Consider the following 14066-nt stretch of genomic DNA (forward strand, 5'->3'; position numbering starts at 1 on the left):
CACCTGTGCTTTACTGACACCTGTGCCAAATCAAAGGAACCCCTTCTCTCTCTGTCCCTCTCAATTTAACTGTAACTAGGAACATTAAGACACCATCCATTCTCTATTTTTTTTCTCTCCATCTCTCCATCTTTCTCTCTCAGTCAACTTTCTCTCACACTCAATCTCTCTTCTTCACTCCATTTTTATCTCCTTTTTTCAATATTTTCACTATCTCTTCATCCAGAGCCACTCTTGTTCACTCTTCTTTCCTTCTTCCACTCTTCTTTCCTTTCTTATTTTCTTCTTCCATTTTTCTTTCCTTCTTCCACTCTTCTTGCCTTTCTTTTTTCCTTCATCCACTCTTCTTTCCTTCTTCCACTTTTCTTTCCTTTCTTCACTCTTCTTTCCTTCTTACACTCTTCTTTCCTTTATTCTTTCCTTCTTTCACGCTTCTTTCTTTTCTTCTTTCCTTCTTACACTCTTCTTTCCTTCCTTCACTCTTCTTTCCTTTCTTCTTTCATTATTTCACCCTTCTTTCCTTTCTTCTTTCATTATTTCACTCTTCTTTCTTTTCTTCTTTCCTTCTTCCACTCTTCTTTCCTTTCTTCACTCTTCTTTCTTTTCTTCTTTCCTTCTTTCACTCTTCTTTCCTTTCTTTTTTCCTTCTTCCACTCTTCTCTCCTTTCTTCACTCTTCTTTCCTTTTGTCTTTCCTTCTTCCACTCTTCTTTCCTTTCTTCATTCCTTCTTTCACTCTTCTTTCTTTTCTTCTTCCTTTCTTAACCTTTGCATTTCATGCACTGGTATTTCCTTCAGGAAATGCATTTTCTAGTTACAGTGCATGAAATGCCCTGTATTGTTATTCCTAGGCTTCTTCTTCTTCTTCTTCTTATTCTTGTTACCTTTTTCTGCGATTAATTCAGCCCGAACCGCTTAACGTAGAAACTTCATTCAAACTTTGTCGCGTAGGTCTTGTAAACGACACTTATGCTATGTATTTTTCACTTTTCTAAACTTTATACTTTTTAAGATATTAAAGAAAAACGAATATAAATGTCTCCCATTGACTTACATTGGGCCATTATGACATCATAATAGGGTCTTTAAACTGGCTTGCACCTGTGCTTCACTGACAGCTGCACCAAATCAAAGGAACCTCTACTCTCTCTGTCCCTCTCAATTTAACTGTAACTAGGAACATTAAGACACCATCCATTCTCTACTTTTTTTTCTCTCCATCTCTCCATCTTTCTCTCTCAGTCAACTTTCTCTCACACTCAATCTCTCTTCTTCACTCCATTTTTTATCTCCTTTTTTCAATATTTTCACTCTCTCTTTATCTCTTCATCCAGAGCCACTCTTGTTCACTCTTCTTTCCTTCTTCCACTCTTCTTTCCTTTCTTATTTTCTTCTTTCACTCTTCTTTCCTTTGTTCTTTCCTTCTTTCACTCTTCTTTCTTTTCTTATTTCCTTCTTCCACTCTTCTTTCCTTCCTTCACTCTTCTTTCCTTTCTTCTTTCATTATTTCACTCTTCTTTCTTTTCTTCTTTCCTTCTTCCACTCTTCTTTCTTTTCTTCTTTCCTTCTTTCACTCTTCTTTCCTTTCTTCTTTCCTTCTTCCGCTCTTCTCTCCTTTCTTCACTCTTCTTTCCTTTTGTCTTTCCTTCTTCCACTCTTCTTTCACTCTTCTTTCTTTTCTTCTTCCTTTCTTAACCTTTGCATTTCATGCACTGGTATTTCCTTCAGGAAATGCATTTTCTAGTTACAGTGCATGAAATGCCCTGTATTGTTATTCCTAGGCTTCTTCTTCTTCTTATTCTTGTTACCTTTTTCTGCGATTAATTCAGCCCGAACCGCTTAACGTAGAAACTTCATTCAAACTTTGTCGCGTAGGTCTTGTAAAGGACACTTATGCTATGTATTTTTCACTTTTTTAAACTTTATACTTTTTAAGTTATTAAAGAAAAACGAATCTAAATTTTCCCATTGACTTACATTGGGCCATTATGACATCATAATAGGGTAATTAAACTGGCTTGCACCTGTGCTTCACTGACACCTGCGGCAAGCCTCCAAGGGTCCTCTTCTCTCTGTACCTCTCCATTCAACTGTATAACTAGGAATATTAATAGACACCTTCCATACTCTACTTTTTTTTCTCTCTATCGCTCTCACTCTACTTTCTCTCACACTCCATCTCTCTGCTTCACTCTTTTTTTCTCCTTCTTTCAATATTTTCACTCTCTCTTTACTGTCTTTATCCAGAGCCACTCTTGTTCACTCTTCTTTCCTTACTTTGTTTCTTCCTCTCTTCTTTCCTTTCTTCTTTCCTTCTTTCTACTCTTCTTTACTTTCTTCTTTCCTTCTTCCACTCTTCTTTCCTTTCTTCTTCCCTTCTTCCACTCTTCTTACCTTTTTTCTTTTCTTCTTTCCTTCTTCCACTCTTCTTTCCTTCTTCCACTCTAATTTCCTTTCTTCACTCTTCTTTCCTTTCTTCTTCCCTTCTTCCACTCTTCTTTCTTTCTTCACTCTTCTTTCCTTTCTTCTTTCCTTCTTCAACTCTTCTTTCCTTCTTTTACTGTTCTTTCCTTTCTTCCTTCCTTCTTTCACTTTTCTTTATTCGTTCTTTCTTAACTTTTGCATTTCATGCACTGGTATTTCCTTCAGGAAATGCATTTTCTAGTTACAGTGCATGAAATGCCCTGTATTGTTATTCCTAGGCTTCTTCTTCTTCTTATTCTTGTTACCTTTTTCTGCGATTAATTCAGCCCGAACCACTTAACGTAGAAACTTCATTCAAACTTTGTCGCGTAGGTCTTGTAAACGACACTTATGCTATGTATTTTTCACTTTTCTAAACTTTATACTTTTTAAGATATTAAAGAAAAACGAATATAAATTTCTCCCATTGACTTACATTGGGCCATTATGACATCATAATAGGGTCTTTAAACTGGCTTGCACCTGTGCTTTACTCTGCCGTGCTAAGGCAAAAGACCGTAACTTCAAGTTTGGTCAAAAATGAGTTTTTGACGTATTTGTAAAATATCAGCAGTAATTAAACAAATGTACTGATATTAAATGTACTACTAACATGCCATTATCAAATTAAAGCCAGTGACATCAGTATTTTGGTTGATTTCACGATGTATAGGCTACCGACAGTTAGCATACCAAGCTAGGTAGCATTACCATTAGAATTGCATGGCAGATATGCTAAGCTATCGGGCTATTCCCCCACCCAGTGCCTGTGGCTAGTCCGAAAAAGGTGCATCTAAATCGGGTAACTTCGCTTGGCGAGCGGGGGCATGTGGAGGGGGAAAATGGGCCTCATTCTCTATCGTTCTCTCTCTCTCTCTCTCTCTCTCTCTCTCTCTCACACACACACACACACAAACACACACACACACACACACACACCCCCCAATGGACTGACATAGATGTTTTATGTGTTTCATGTGACAATTCAAGTTCATTGTTTTATGTGCTTAATGTGATAATTCAATGGTGTGTGTGTGTGTGTGTGTGTGTGTGTGTGTGTGTGTGTGTGTGATAATCATTGTATTGGTAATTGTGATAAATGAAATAGTATTACTACTGATTAATTAATAGGGTCATTATTCCATTGTTATCATACCACTGAGCATAGAAGTTACTGCCTTCTGCCTTAGTATGCTTCACTGACACCTGTGCCAAATCCAAAGAACCTCTTCTCTCTCTGTCCCTCTCAATTTAACTGTAACTAGGAACATTAAGACACCATCCATTCTCTATTTTTTTTTCTCTCCATCTCTCCATCTTTCTCTCTGTCAACTTTCTCTCACACTCAATCTCTCTTCTTCACTCCATTTTTATCTCCTTTTTTCAATATTTTCACTCTCTCTTTATCTCTTCATCCAGAGCCACTCTTGTTCACTCTTCTTTCCTTCTTCCACTCTTCTTTCCTTTCTTATTTTCTTCTTCCATTTTTCTTTCCTTCTTCCACTCTTCTTGCCTTTCTTTTTTCCTTCATCCACTCTTCTTTCCTTCTTACACTTTTCTTTCCTTTCTTCACTCTTCTTTCCTTCTTACACTCTTCTTTCCTTTCTTCTTTCCTTCTTTCACTCTTCTTTCTTTCCTTATTTCCTTCTTCCACTCTTCTTTCCTTCCTTCACTCTTCTTTCCTTTCTTCTTTCATAATTTCACTCTTCTTTCTTTTCTTCTTTCCTTCTTCCACTCTTCTTTCCTTTCTTCACTCTTCTTTCTTTTCTTCTTTCCTTCTTTCACTCTTCTTCCCTTTCTTCTTTCCCTCTTCCACTCTTCTCTCCTTTCTTCACTCTTCTTTCCTTTTGCCTTTCCTTCTTCCACTCTTCTTGCCTTTCTTTTTTCCTTCATCCACTCTTCTTTCCTTCTTCCACTTTTCTTTCCTTTCTTCACTCTTCTTTCCTTCTTACACTCTTCTTTCCTTTCTTCTTTCCTTCTTTCACTCTTCTTTCTTTTCTTCTTCCTTTCTTAACCTTTGCATTTCATGCACTGGTATTTCCTTCAGGAAATGCATTTTCTAGTTACAGTGCATGAAATGCCCTGTATTGTTATTCCTAGGCTTCTTCTTCTTCTTCTTCTTCTTCTTCTTCTTCTTCTTCTTATTCTTGTTACCTTTTTCTGCGATTAATTCAGCCCGAACCACTTAACGTAGAAACTTCATTCAAACTTTGTCGCGTAGGTCTTGTAAACGACACTTATGCTATGTATTTTTCACTTTTCTAAACTTTATACTTTTTAAGATATTAAAGAAAAACGAATATAAATTTCTCCCATTGACTTACATTGGGCCATTATGACATCATAATAGGGTCTTTAAACTGGCTTGCACCTGTGCTTTACTCTGCCGTGCTAAGGCAAAAGACCGTAACTTCAAGTTTGGTCAAAAATGAGTTTTTGACGTATTTGTAAAATATCAGCAGTAATTAAACAAATGTACTGATATTAAATGTACTACTAACATGCCATTATCAAATTAAAGCTAGTGACATCAGTATTTTGGTTGATTTCACGATGTATAGGCTACCGACAGTTAGCATACCAAGCTAGGTAGCATTACCATTAGAATTGCATGGCAGATATGCTAAGCTATCGGGCTATTCCCCCACCCAGTGCCTGTGGCTAGTCCGAAAAAGGTGCATCTAAATCGGGTAACTTCGCTTGGCGAGCGGGGGCATGTGGAGGGGGAAAATGGGCCTCATTCTCTATCGTTCTCTCTCTCTCTCTCTCTCTCTCTCTCTCTCACACACACACACACACACACACACACACACACACACTCCCCAATGGACTGACATAGATGTTTTATGTGTTTCATGTGACAATTCAAGTTCATTGTTTTATGTGCTTAATGTGATAATTCAATGGTGTGTGTGTGTGTGTGTGTGTGTGTGTGTGTGATAATCATTGTATTGGTAATTGTGATAAATGAAATAGTATTACTACTGATTAATTAATAGGGTCATTATTCCATTGTTATCATACCACTGAGCTTTAACATAGAAGTTACTGCCTTCTGCCTTAGTATGCTTCACTGACACCTGTGCCAAATCCAAAGAACCTCTTCTCTCTCTGTCCCTCTCAATTTAACTGTAACTAGGAACATTAAGACACCATCCATTCTCTATTTTTTTTCTCTCCATCTCTCCATCTTTCTCTCTGTCAACTTTCTCTCACACTCAATCTCTCTTCTTCACTCCATTTTTATCTCCTTTTTTCAATATTTTCACTCTCTCTTTATCTCTTCATCCAGAGCCACTCTTGTTCACTCTTCTTTCCTTCTTCCACTCTTCTTTCCTTTCTTATTTTCTTCTTCCATTTTTCGTTCCTTCTTCCACTCTTCTTGCCTTTCTTTTTTCCTTCATCCACTCTTCTTTCCTTCTTCCACTTTTCTTTCCTTTCTTCACTCTTCTTTCCTTCTTACACTCTTCTTTCCTTTCTTCTTTCCTTCTTTCACTCTTCTTTCTTTCCTTATTTCCTTCTTCCACTCTTCTTTCCTTCCTTCACTCTTCTTTCCTTTCTTCTTTCATTATTTCACTCTTCTTTCTTTTCTTCTTTCCTTCTTCCACTCTTCTTTCCTTTCTTCACTCTTCTTTCTTTTCTTCTTTCCTTCTTTCACTCTTCTTTCCTTTCTTCTTTCCCTCTTCCACTCTTCTCTCCTTTCTTCACTCTTCTTTCCTTTTGTCTTTCCTTCTTCCACTCTTCTTGCCTTTCTTTTTTCCTTCATCCACTCTTCTTTCCTTCTTCCACTTTTCTTTCCTTTCTTCACTCTTCTTTCCTTCTTACACTCTTCTTTCCTTTCTTCTTTCCTTCTTTCACTCTTCTTTCTTTTCTTCTTCCTTTCTTAACCTTTGCATTTCATGCACTGGTATTTCCTTCAGGAAATGCATTTTCTAGTTATTCTTGTTACCTTTTTCTGCGATTAATTCAGCCCGAACCGCTTAACGTAGAAACTTCATTCAAACTTTGTCGCGTAGGTCTTGTAAACGACACTTATGCTATGTATTTTTCACTTTTCTAAACTTTATACTTTTTAAGATATTAAAGAAAAACGAATATAAATTTCTCCCATTGACTTACATTGGGCCATTATGACATCATAATAGGGTCTTTAAACTGGCTTGCACCTGTGCTTTACTGACACCTGTGCCAAATCCAAGGAACCTCTTCTCTCTCTGTCCCTCTCAATTTAACTGTAACTAGGAACATTAAGACACCATCCATTCTCTATTTTTTTTTCTCCATCTCTCCATCTTTCTCTCTCAGTCAACTTTCTCTCACACTCAATCTCTCTTCTTCTCACTCATTTTTATCTCCTTTTTTCAATATTTTCACTCTCTCTTTGTCTCTTCATCCAGAGCCACTCTTGTTCACTCTTCTTTCCTTCTTCCACTCTTCTTTCCTTTCTTATTTTCTTCTTCCATTTTTCTTTCCTTCTTCCACTCTTCTTGCCTTTCTTTTTTCCTTCATCCACTCTTCTTTCCTTCTTTCACTTTTCTTTCCTTTCTTCACTCTTCTTTCCTTCTTACACTCTTCTTTCCTTTCTTCTTTCCTTCTTTCACTCTTCTTTCTTTTCTTATTTCCTTCTTCCACTCTTCTTTCCTTCCTTCACTCTTCTTTCCTTTCTTCTTTCATTATTTCACTCTTCTTTCTTTCCTTCTTCCACTCTTCTTTCCTTTCTTCACTCTTCTTTCTTTTCTTCTTTCCTTCTTTCACTCTTCTTTCCTTTCTTCTTTCTTCTTCCACTCTTCTCTCCTTTCTTCACTCTTCTTTCCTTTTGTCTTTCCTTCTTCCACTCTTCTTTGCTTTCTTCTTTCCTTCTTTCACTCTTCTTTCTTTTCTTCTTCCTTTCTTAACCTTTGCATTTCATGCACTGGTATTTCCTTCAGGAAATGCATTTTCTAGTTATTATTATTATAAAGTATTCATAATGCATAAAGCTATTAACTTTAGTCTATATAACTATTTATAAATTAGACATGATTACACTCATTTACTCAATTACTATTATGTAAGCTTGTATGGAGTCACATAGGCAGCGGCGTAACAATGTCTTGACGGGCCCGAGTGCAAACCATGTTAATGGGCCCCCCTTACCATCGTAACGTCAGGTGATAACAATGATATTGCAGTCTAGTGAGATGCATGCATACATGTACAATACACATTAAGGGTTGCTACAATATGTTGTCATGAAAACGCCCATGAACACAGTATTTCATCGATCAAACTGATTTTGGAGAAGCAGTGTATAATGAGCTGATAGACAACACATGGGGAAACATTAATACCACTTCTTCAGGGGGTTATCAAACATTATTGTGAATTACGAACATTTACATGGATTTATCGGAATAGCCGCTCGACAGCGCCTCGTCTGCTGCAACAAATTACAAAACAAACTTCCTCCAAAAATATCTGTTAGACCTATGAGCAAAGTAACTTCTTTTAACGACATTGACGCGGAAAAATACATTTCAAGTAGCATTAGGCGTATTATAAAATGTAACATGCATGACGTTTAGAATGGCATTCTACGGTAAGAAACAGGGGCGGCGCCAGGGAGGGGCTAGGGGGTGCTACAGCTCCCCCTGGATTAGCCATAGCACCCCCAAAGCACCCCCAAGAAAATAATGGTTTATTTATTATTAGTATTTCATATAATTCTGCGTTCTTAATTTAATTTATTGTGTGATGATAATATTTAATTCACAAAAGAAAATAATAACAGATTGAAATGAACAGATAGTTCACGTAGCACGACACAGACAGGTCGCATGCGTGAACGTTGAACTGCATCTTTACACCGTTTAAGATTTAAGGTGGAATGGTCTTGTCTGATGTGTAACATAATTGAATGTGGTCCTTTTTGGGGTTTTCTGGATCCGCCTTAAAAAACAGAGATTCTATCCTAGGAAGAGCAGTCTGTCTGTGCTAGCCAGATATACGCTTCTACGTTTTAATTGATTGTGACCTGAAATAATACATACTTTTTGAAAGCATTTCTGACTCTTTGACTGTTTTAGCACTGATATGTGAATAGATTTGTCTCACTTTGTACGGACATGTTTATAGGCCATCTAGAAATATCTGTATTCTGCTATTCTTATTTGCCCTCTTTAGTTTAGAATGTATTGAACTATTTATGTTTAGTTTAATTTGTCAGACATGGTAGTGGTGGCTTGGTGGTCATCTGGCGCCAACTTTAACCCCCCACTGAAGTAAGCAAAGTACTTGGGATTGCGGAATCTATAACATGCTGCATGCATTTTGTCAGTGACCGTCGCAGATGAACGTAGCTATGTGCTTGTCCGTCGGAAGTAGCCTAATGATAATAATAATAATATGATCGATTTTATATGTTGCTTTTCATGGACCACAAAGACGCTTCAGAAATGAAACATATAAACAGATGTGAGGATATGGTGGGTAGGTGTTGTAGTAGAGAACCATGTGACACATATGCTAGTATCACCTTAATTTCATTAGCCAGACGATGTCATACTCATAATTCTAGTCAACAAACATTTTGTGGGCGGGGTTTGGGCTGGTATCCAGGCTATAATTTCATAGCACCCTCGGTAAAATGCTGAGCACCCCCATAGCACCTGCAGAAAAAAATATCTGGCACCGCCACTGGTAAGAAACAATAGCAGAGCCGTGCACACCTCACCAAATGCTGATGCAACCAAGTGGTTATCCACAATCTGAGCTTTTGCTACCTGTTGCACTCATGACTGCTGAGAGATCGCTGCTTGAAAAGCAGGACGTGAACTATGGGAGTTGACAGTATATCAGACAGTATACCAGACAGTAAACGCTATGTGATTAGCCTACCCTGGTGGGCCTCATTGCCGTTGGGCTGGGGGTCAGAGACGTAGCGTTCTCCTGAACACTCTTCGCCACAAATCCAAATGAAGATCATTTTGGCAGTTTTGCCACCCTTTCATCCTGCTCGTTGCGTTCATGCTTCCTGCAGCCACTTTTGTGTTTGAAGGGCATGGGGTAGCCTACTTATCGCTTACTCAACACGCAATGCAGCACAACACAGGATGGGAAACAATTGCAACATGTTTGGGTGGGCTATAGAATCTTTGACAACAAAATTAACCACACACCCTTGCTATTTTTCGATGGCAATATTACTTAATAAAAACGAGACTCGTTTCATTCAGCAAAAGGCAAATGAGGCTAAATTAATTATTTGCTGTTGTCAAGACTGACTATTGTTAAAATGGTTATTGGGCAAGTGATAGCTCATATTTGTGAATAACTGTCACCGTAATTGAGAAATGTTTGCGAATTGATGGGACTGGATCATACACCATTTTCGATGTGCCGGTGAGCATGCCGGGGGCCCGGTCAGTTCCCCAATGACTCGCTTCTGCGTTGAGATTGAGGACGGGCCCCCTTTCGCCACGGGCCTTAGTGCAGCTGCACTCCCTACACTCCCTATAGTTACGCCACTGCACATAGGGCTCCATGAAGAGCAAATGCTGAATGCACAGCATTTGACAAAAGGTAAAGATATCTTCAGTGCCATTATCCAGAGGTAAAAGACGCTTAATTATCCATTCTGATACATCTGAAGCTGTAAGGGCTTATACTATAAAATTAGAAATACTGCATGAGTGCATTCATTACTATGTATACATAGTTACAGACATCGTCATCAATCATTATGTGAAATTATGAATACTTTATAACCCTTTATGAATTTGTTTATAATGCAGTGAATACTGGGTTTAAGTGTTACGAGTAAGGGTTATCTCAGAATCGATGGAATTTTCTTGGCCCTGAAATAACACCATGACAACCTTGAAATGGCCATGATTTAAAGGACTGATGACTTAAGAAGGGCAATGTCTAATTCTGTGATTCACACGGGATAAGTTTGGATTCATAGAGGGCACAAAGGAGAGAACTACTGCACCAGTTGTGTTCCTATAGATTAATGTGAGCATTACCATGCAGTGGTTTCTGTTTAGGAAATCAAATTCCCTGGTGAACCACCCATTTTGCATACAAATCCCAGTTGCAATGCTGTTTTACAACACCTGTTCCTATTTTTTTTACTCCCGACGTGCGTCTGCAGAGGATTCACAAATCAAACGGATCGTCAGAAAAAAAAAGGTGGACAGTAGCTGTGTGTCACCGGGCTTCTTGGGTACAATGGAGGCTTTTACTCAATCATCAGTCATTTTCATAGCCGTGTGTGTGTGTGTGTGTGTGTGTGTGTGTGTGTGTGTGTGTGTGTGTGTGTGTGTGTGTGTGTGTGTGTGTGTGTGTGTGTGTGTGTGTGTGTGTGTGTGTGTGTGTGTGTGTGTGTGCTGATGGCTGTCGCCGTTGACAGCGGTGACTCCCTCATCTTGCCATTTCTTCCCGTCGGTGACAGATGGACACACGATGGATGTTTCATGAACTGGGTCAAACATATCTCTGATTCTTCAAGGTGCAGTGAATTTCCTCTCAGGGGTCTGGGGAATATTATCACTCTCCCCACATCTATCTAGCCTATCTGTGGTCTGTATCTGGAGAGACAGAGAGACAGAGAGAGAGAAAGCGAGAAAGGAGAAGACAAACTATGACATTGCAGCACCCCTAGCCAAGAGGTTGCCATTATTTCTTTTTGCACAGGCTTGCATGTGGGTCCCTGAGTCTCCAGGGAATTTTAAACCAAGATGTCCTTTGATAAAAGAGTTTGAGACAAGCCAAGAATTTCTATGAGTCCTGAATTCTTACATACATCATACATACATTCTTTTTCATGAGTTCCACCTTTTTTAAGCTGTTTGTTTTACTTTGGCCCCCACACCCTTCATTTGTTTTAAAGGGAACCGTGGATGTTGGGACACTTAATTTGTTAAACCATGAAGAAATTACATTTAGAGATTATGAAATATTTATAGGCAGTAAGCCTAGATTTATATTCGTGTATCACAGAAAGGGATTAGAAGGAGAGGGCTTAAGGGGACTCATCAATGTATGGTGCAATATTACCAACTGAGGGACATTACTCTTTTAACTCACCACGGAAATAATCCAAACTATTCTTCAATTCTCCTTTCGAAAATCACGGTGACATTGTTCGACCCTGTTCGACCCTGTTCAATTCAAATTCAACCCTGTTTTTTATTTTTATTTGTGTTTCTCCTCTGTTGTAGGACAAGAGGTTCTTTGAAGCCGAGATTCATCTCGTATCTCACCCACAGTTCTAAGAGCTCATCACTGTTCTGCATCCTCTGGCACATACACATCTGATTTGTGATGCTCCCTATGATCTGTGTTGAATTCCTGTCTTTTTGGGAACATCAAAAGCTCCAGGCGAACCTGATGCCTTTGTACAGGATCAAGGTTTCAAAGCATTCAGTTGTGCTGCAGTCACAATGAGAAACAGTTCAAACTATGACATACTCTGGCAGGCTGACAATTACACCCTGAAGATTCTTGATTTGTTTCATTTGAAGTGTTTAGTAATTCTACATTGGCAAATCACTATGAGGTTATTTTCATCCTAACATGCAAAGTGATCGTAACATTTTTTTTTAAATCAAGCTGCTGGGCAAGATGCAGAATGCCTTGTTTGCTCTGCTTTACTCACAAACAATATGTGCCTAATGAATCTTGTACATAAATGTTGTGATGTGGGGTCGCCATGGTACAGAAGTAGCAACAGCATCCCACATCACGTATGGGGTAAGAGTGGCCACCAGGACCTGGCCTCCAGTCTTCTCCCAGTCCTACTCCTTATCTCTCCCACTCATTTCTGTTCCATCCGTTCTTCACGGTCGTGTCCAAACAAAGGCTTAAAGGCCCGAACTTCAGTGCAGCACAGTGTACAGCATTCTCCTGATGCAGTATCTTAATGGCGTGGTCACTGGAGAAGTGGCTATGGCCAATGGAGTCTGGTTGTTGGTACCACTGTTTCCCATGCTTAAGGTCACAGGCTGAACTAGAGGACAGATGCGTGTTATTTACTTTCCCACCTTGGTATTAATGCATGCTTTCTGTTACATGTTGATGCATAATGTATTGCAGGGACGTGCACAGGAATTTTGAAGAGCAGTTGCTCTGCCCTGGAAAATAGGGGCAACATATTCATTTTTGTCACTGCAGCTGCCACGCCCCCGTCCCCTGGACGCATATTTTGCCTGTAGAATTTTAAACCCTCGATAACCGCCGCCGCCACGCCCCCGTCCCCTGGACGCTTATTCCACAATGATTTTATCTAGACATACATGAAGTTCTGCAGGCGTAATACTATTTAAAAATATATATATATTTCCTTCGGAGGGGCAACTTGAGTTGCCCGAGCAACCATAGCCCCCTCCTGTGCACATCCCTGATGTATTATTATGAACGTATGAATTGGACTGTGTGGAAGTAAATACAGAAATGCATGTTGCAGGACTATATACCATAATGGGAACACTTTCTCACTGATAATATCAGACAAGTCAATGGGAGCCTTAACATTAAATATTGAGAGGAATTTAGCAGGTTAATTATGTGACACATTTATTTCTCGTACATAAACATTTTATAACAATTATGAGGAAAATAATGAAAGAACATTATCGTAAGAAAAGAAAAAAAACTTTATTATGATTCTTATTTCAATAAATATGTTTTGCAATGAAAATGCTAATTTAATGGTACTTCATAAACATATACTTATGAATAGGGTTGCCCATTAAAGCCTTGCAATCCTTTAAATATGAAGAACCAGCATTTTCATAATATATGAATTGCTGAATATCCAAAATGATGTAGATGAAAGGCTCATTAAAATAGACAATAAAACGGTTTAAATACAAACATAAAGTGCTTGTTTATTTCTTATTTTGGAAATAATGTTGACTTATTTATTAACCCAGAGCATAATAAGGCTAATTGGTGTGATTCAATACCCCCATTAGTTCTCACTGTTGTCAAAACATTATTTGGTCCAACTTTATGTTAATAGGCCACATTGAACAAACTATCACACTGCCACAATGCTAATGATACAGAAGACAATTAGACTGGGTGTTGAAGTCAGGGTCAGTTTACAGGCTGTTGAGAGTAAGGCTCGGTTCACAGTTATGGTAAAGGTGTGTTCTTTTCTTTAAAAGTTACTTTACAGTTTGTCGATTGCTATGCTGGGAACCAAAAGAACAAAGTGTAATACGTTTGAATATACAGGCTTCTCATATTAAATGATTTATGACTTTGTGTGAAATGCTTTCAAATATTTGCCAGCGTGTTACCTATCCTCCACCATCCACCTCACTCTTCCTTATTTTCCTCAGTGCTTTGATGAGTGTTCTGACACAGAGTCTGTCTGTGGGATCATAAAATAAAGATATGGCAGCTCAATATGCTGAGTCAGACTTTGGTTTAAAAAACTAAAAAAATCACTTTACTAATCTGATTTTCATTCGAAGGCTGGGGATGTGATACCTGCGACCTGTCCAGGTGCTGCCAGAGCGGTCTTGCCATGGCAGGGTTCTTATTTGGTTTACGGTGAAAGGCCAGAAGGCCATTTCCAACCTCCATCACTCCATAATTACATTTATGGAAATG

This window comes from Sprattus sprattus (assembly GCF_963457725.1).
Source record: "Sprattus sprattus genome assembly, chromosome: 2".
NCBI lineage: Eukaryota > Metazoa > Chordata > Actinopteri > Clupeiformes > Clupeidae > Sprattus > Sprattus sprattus.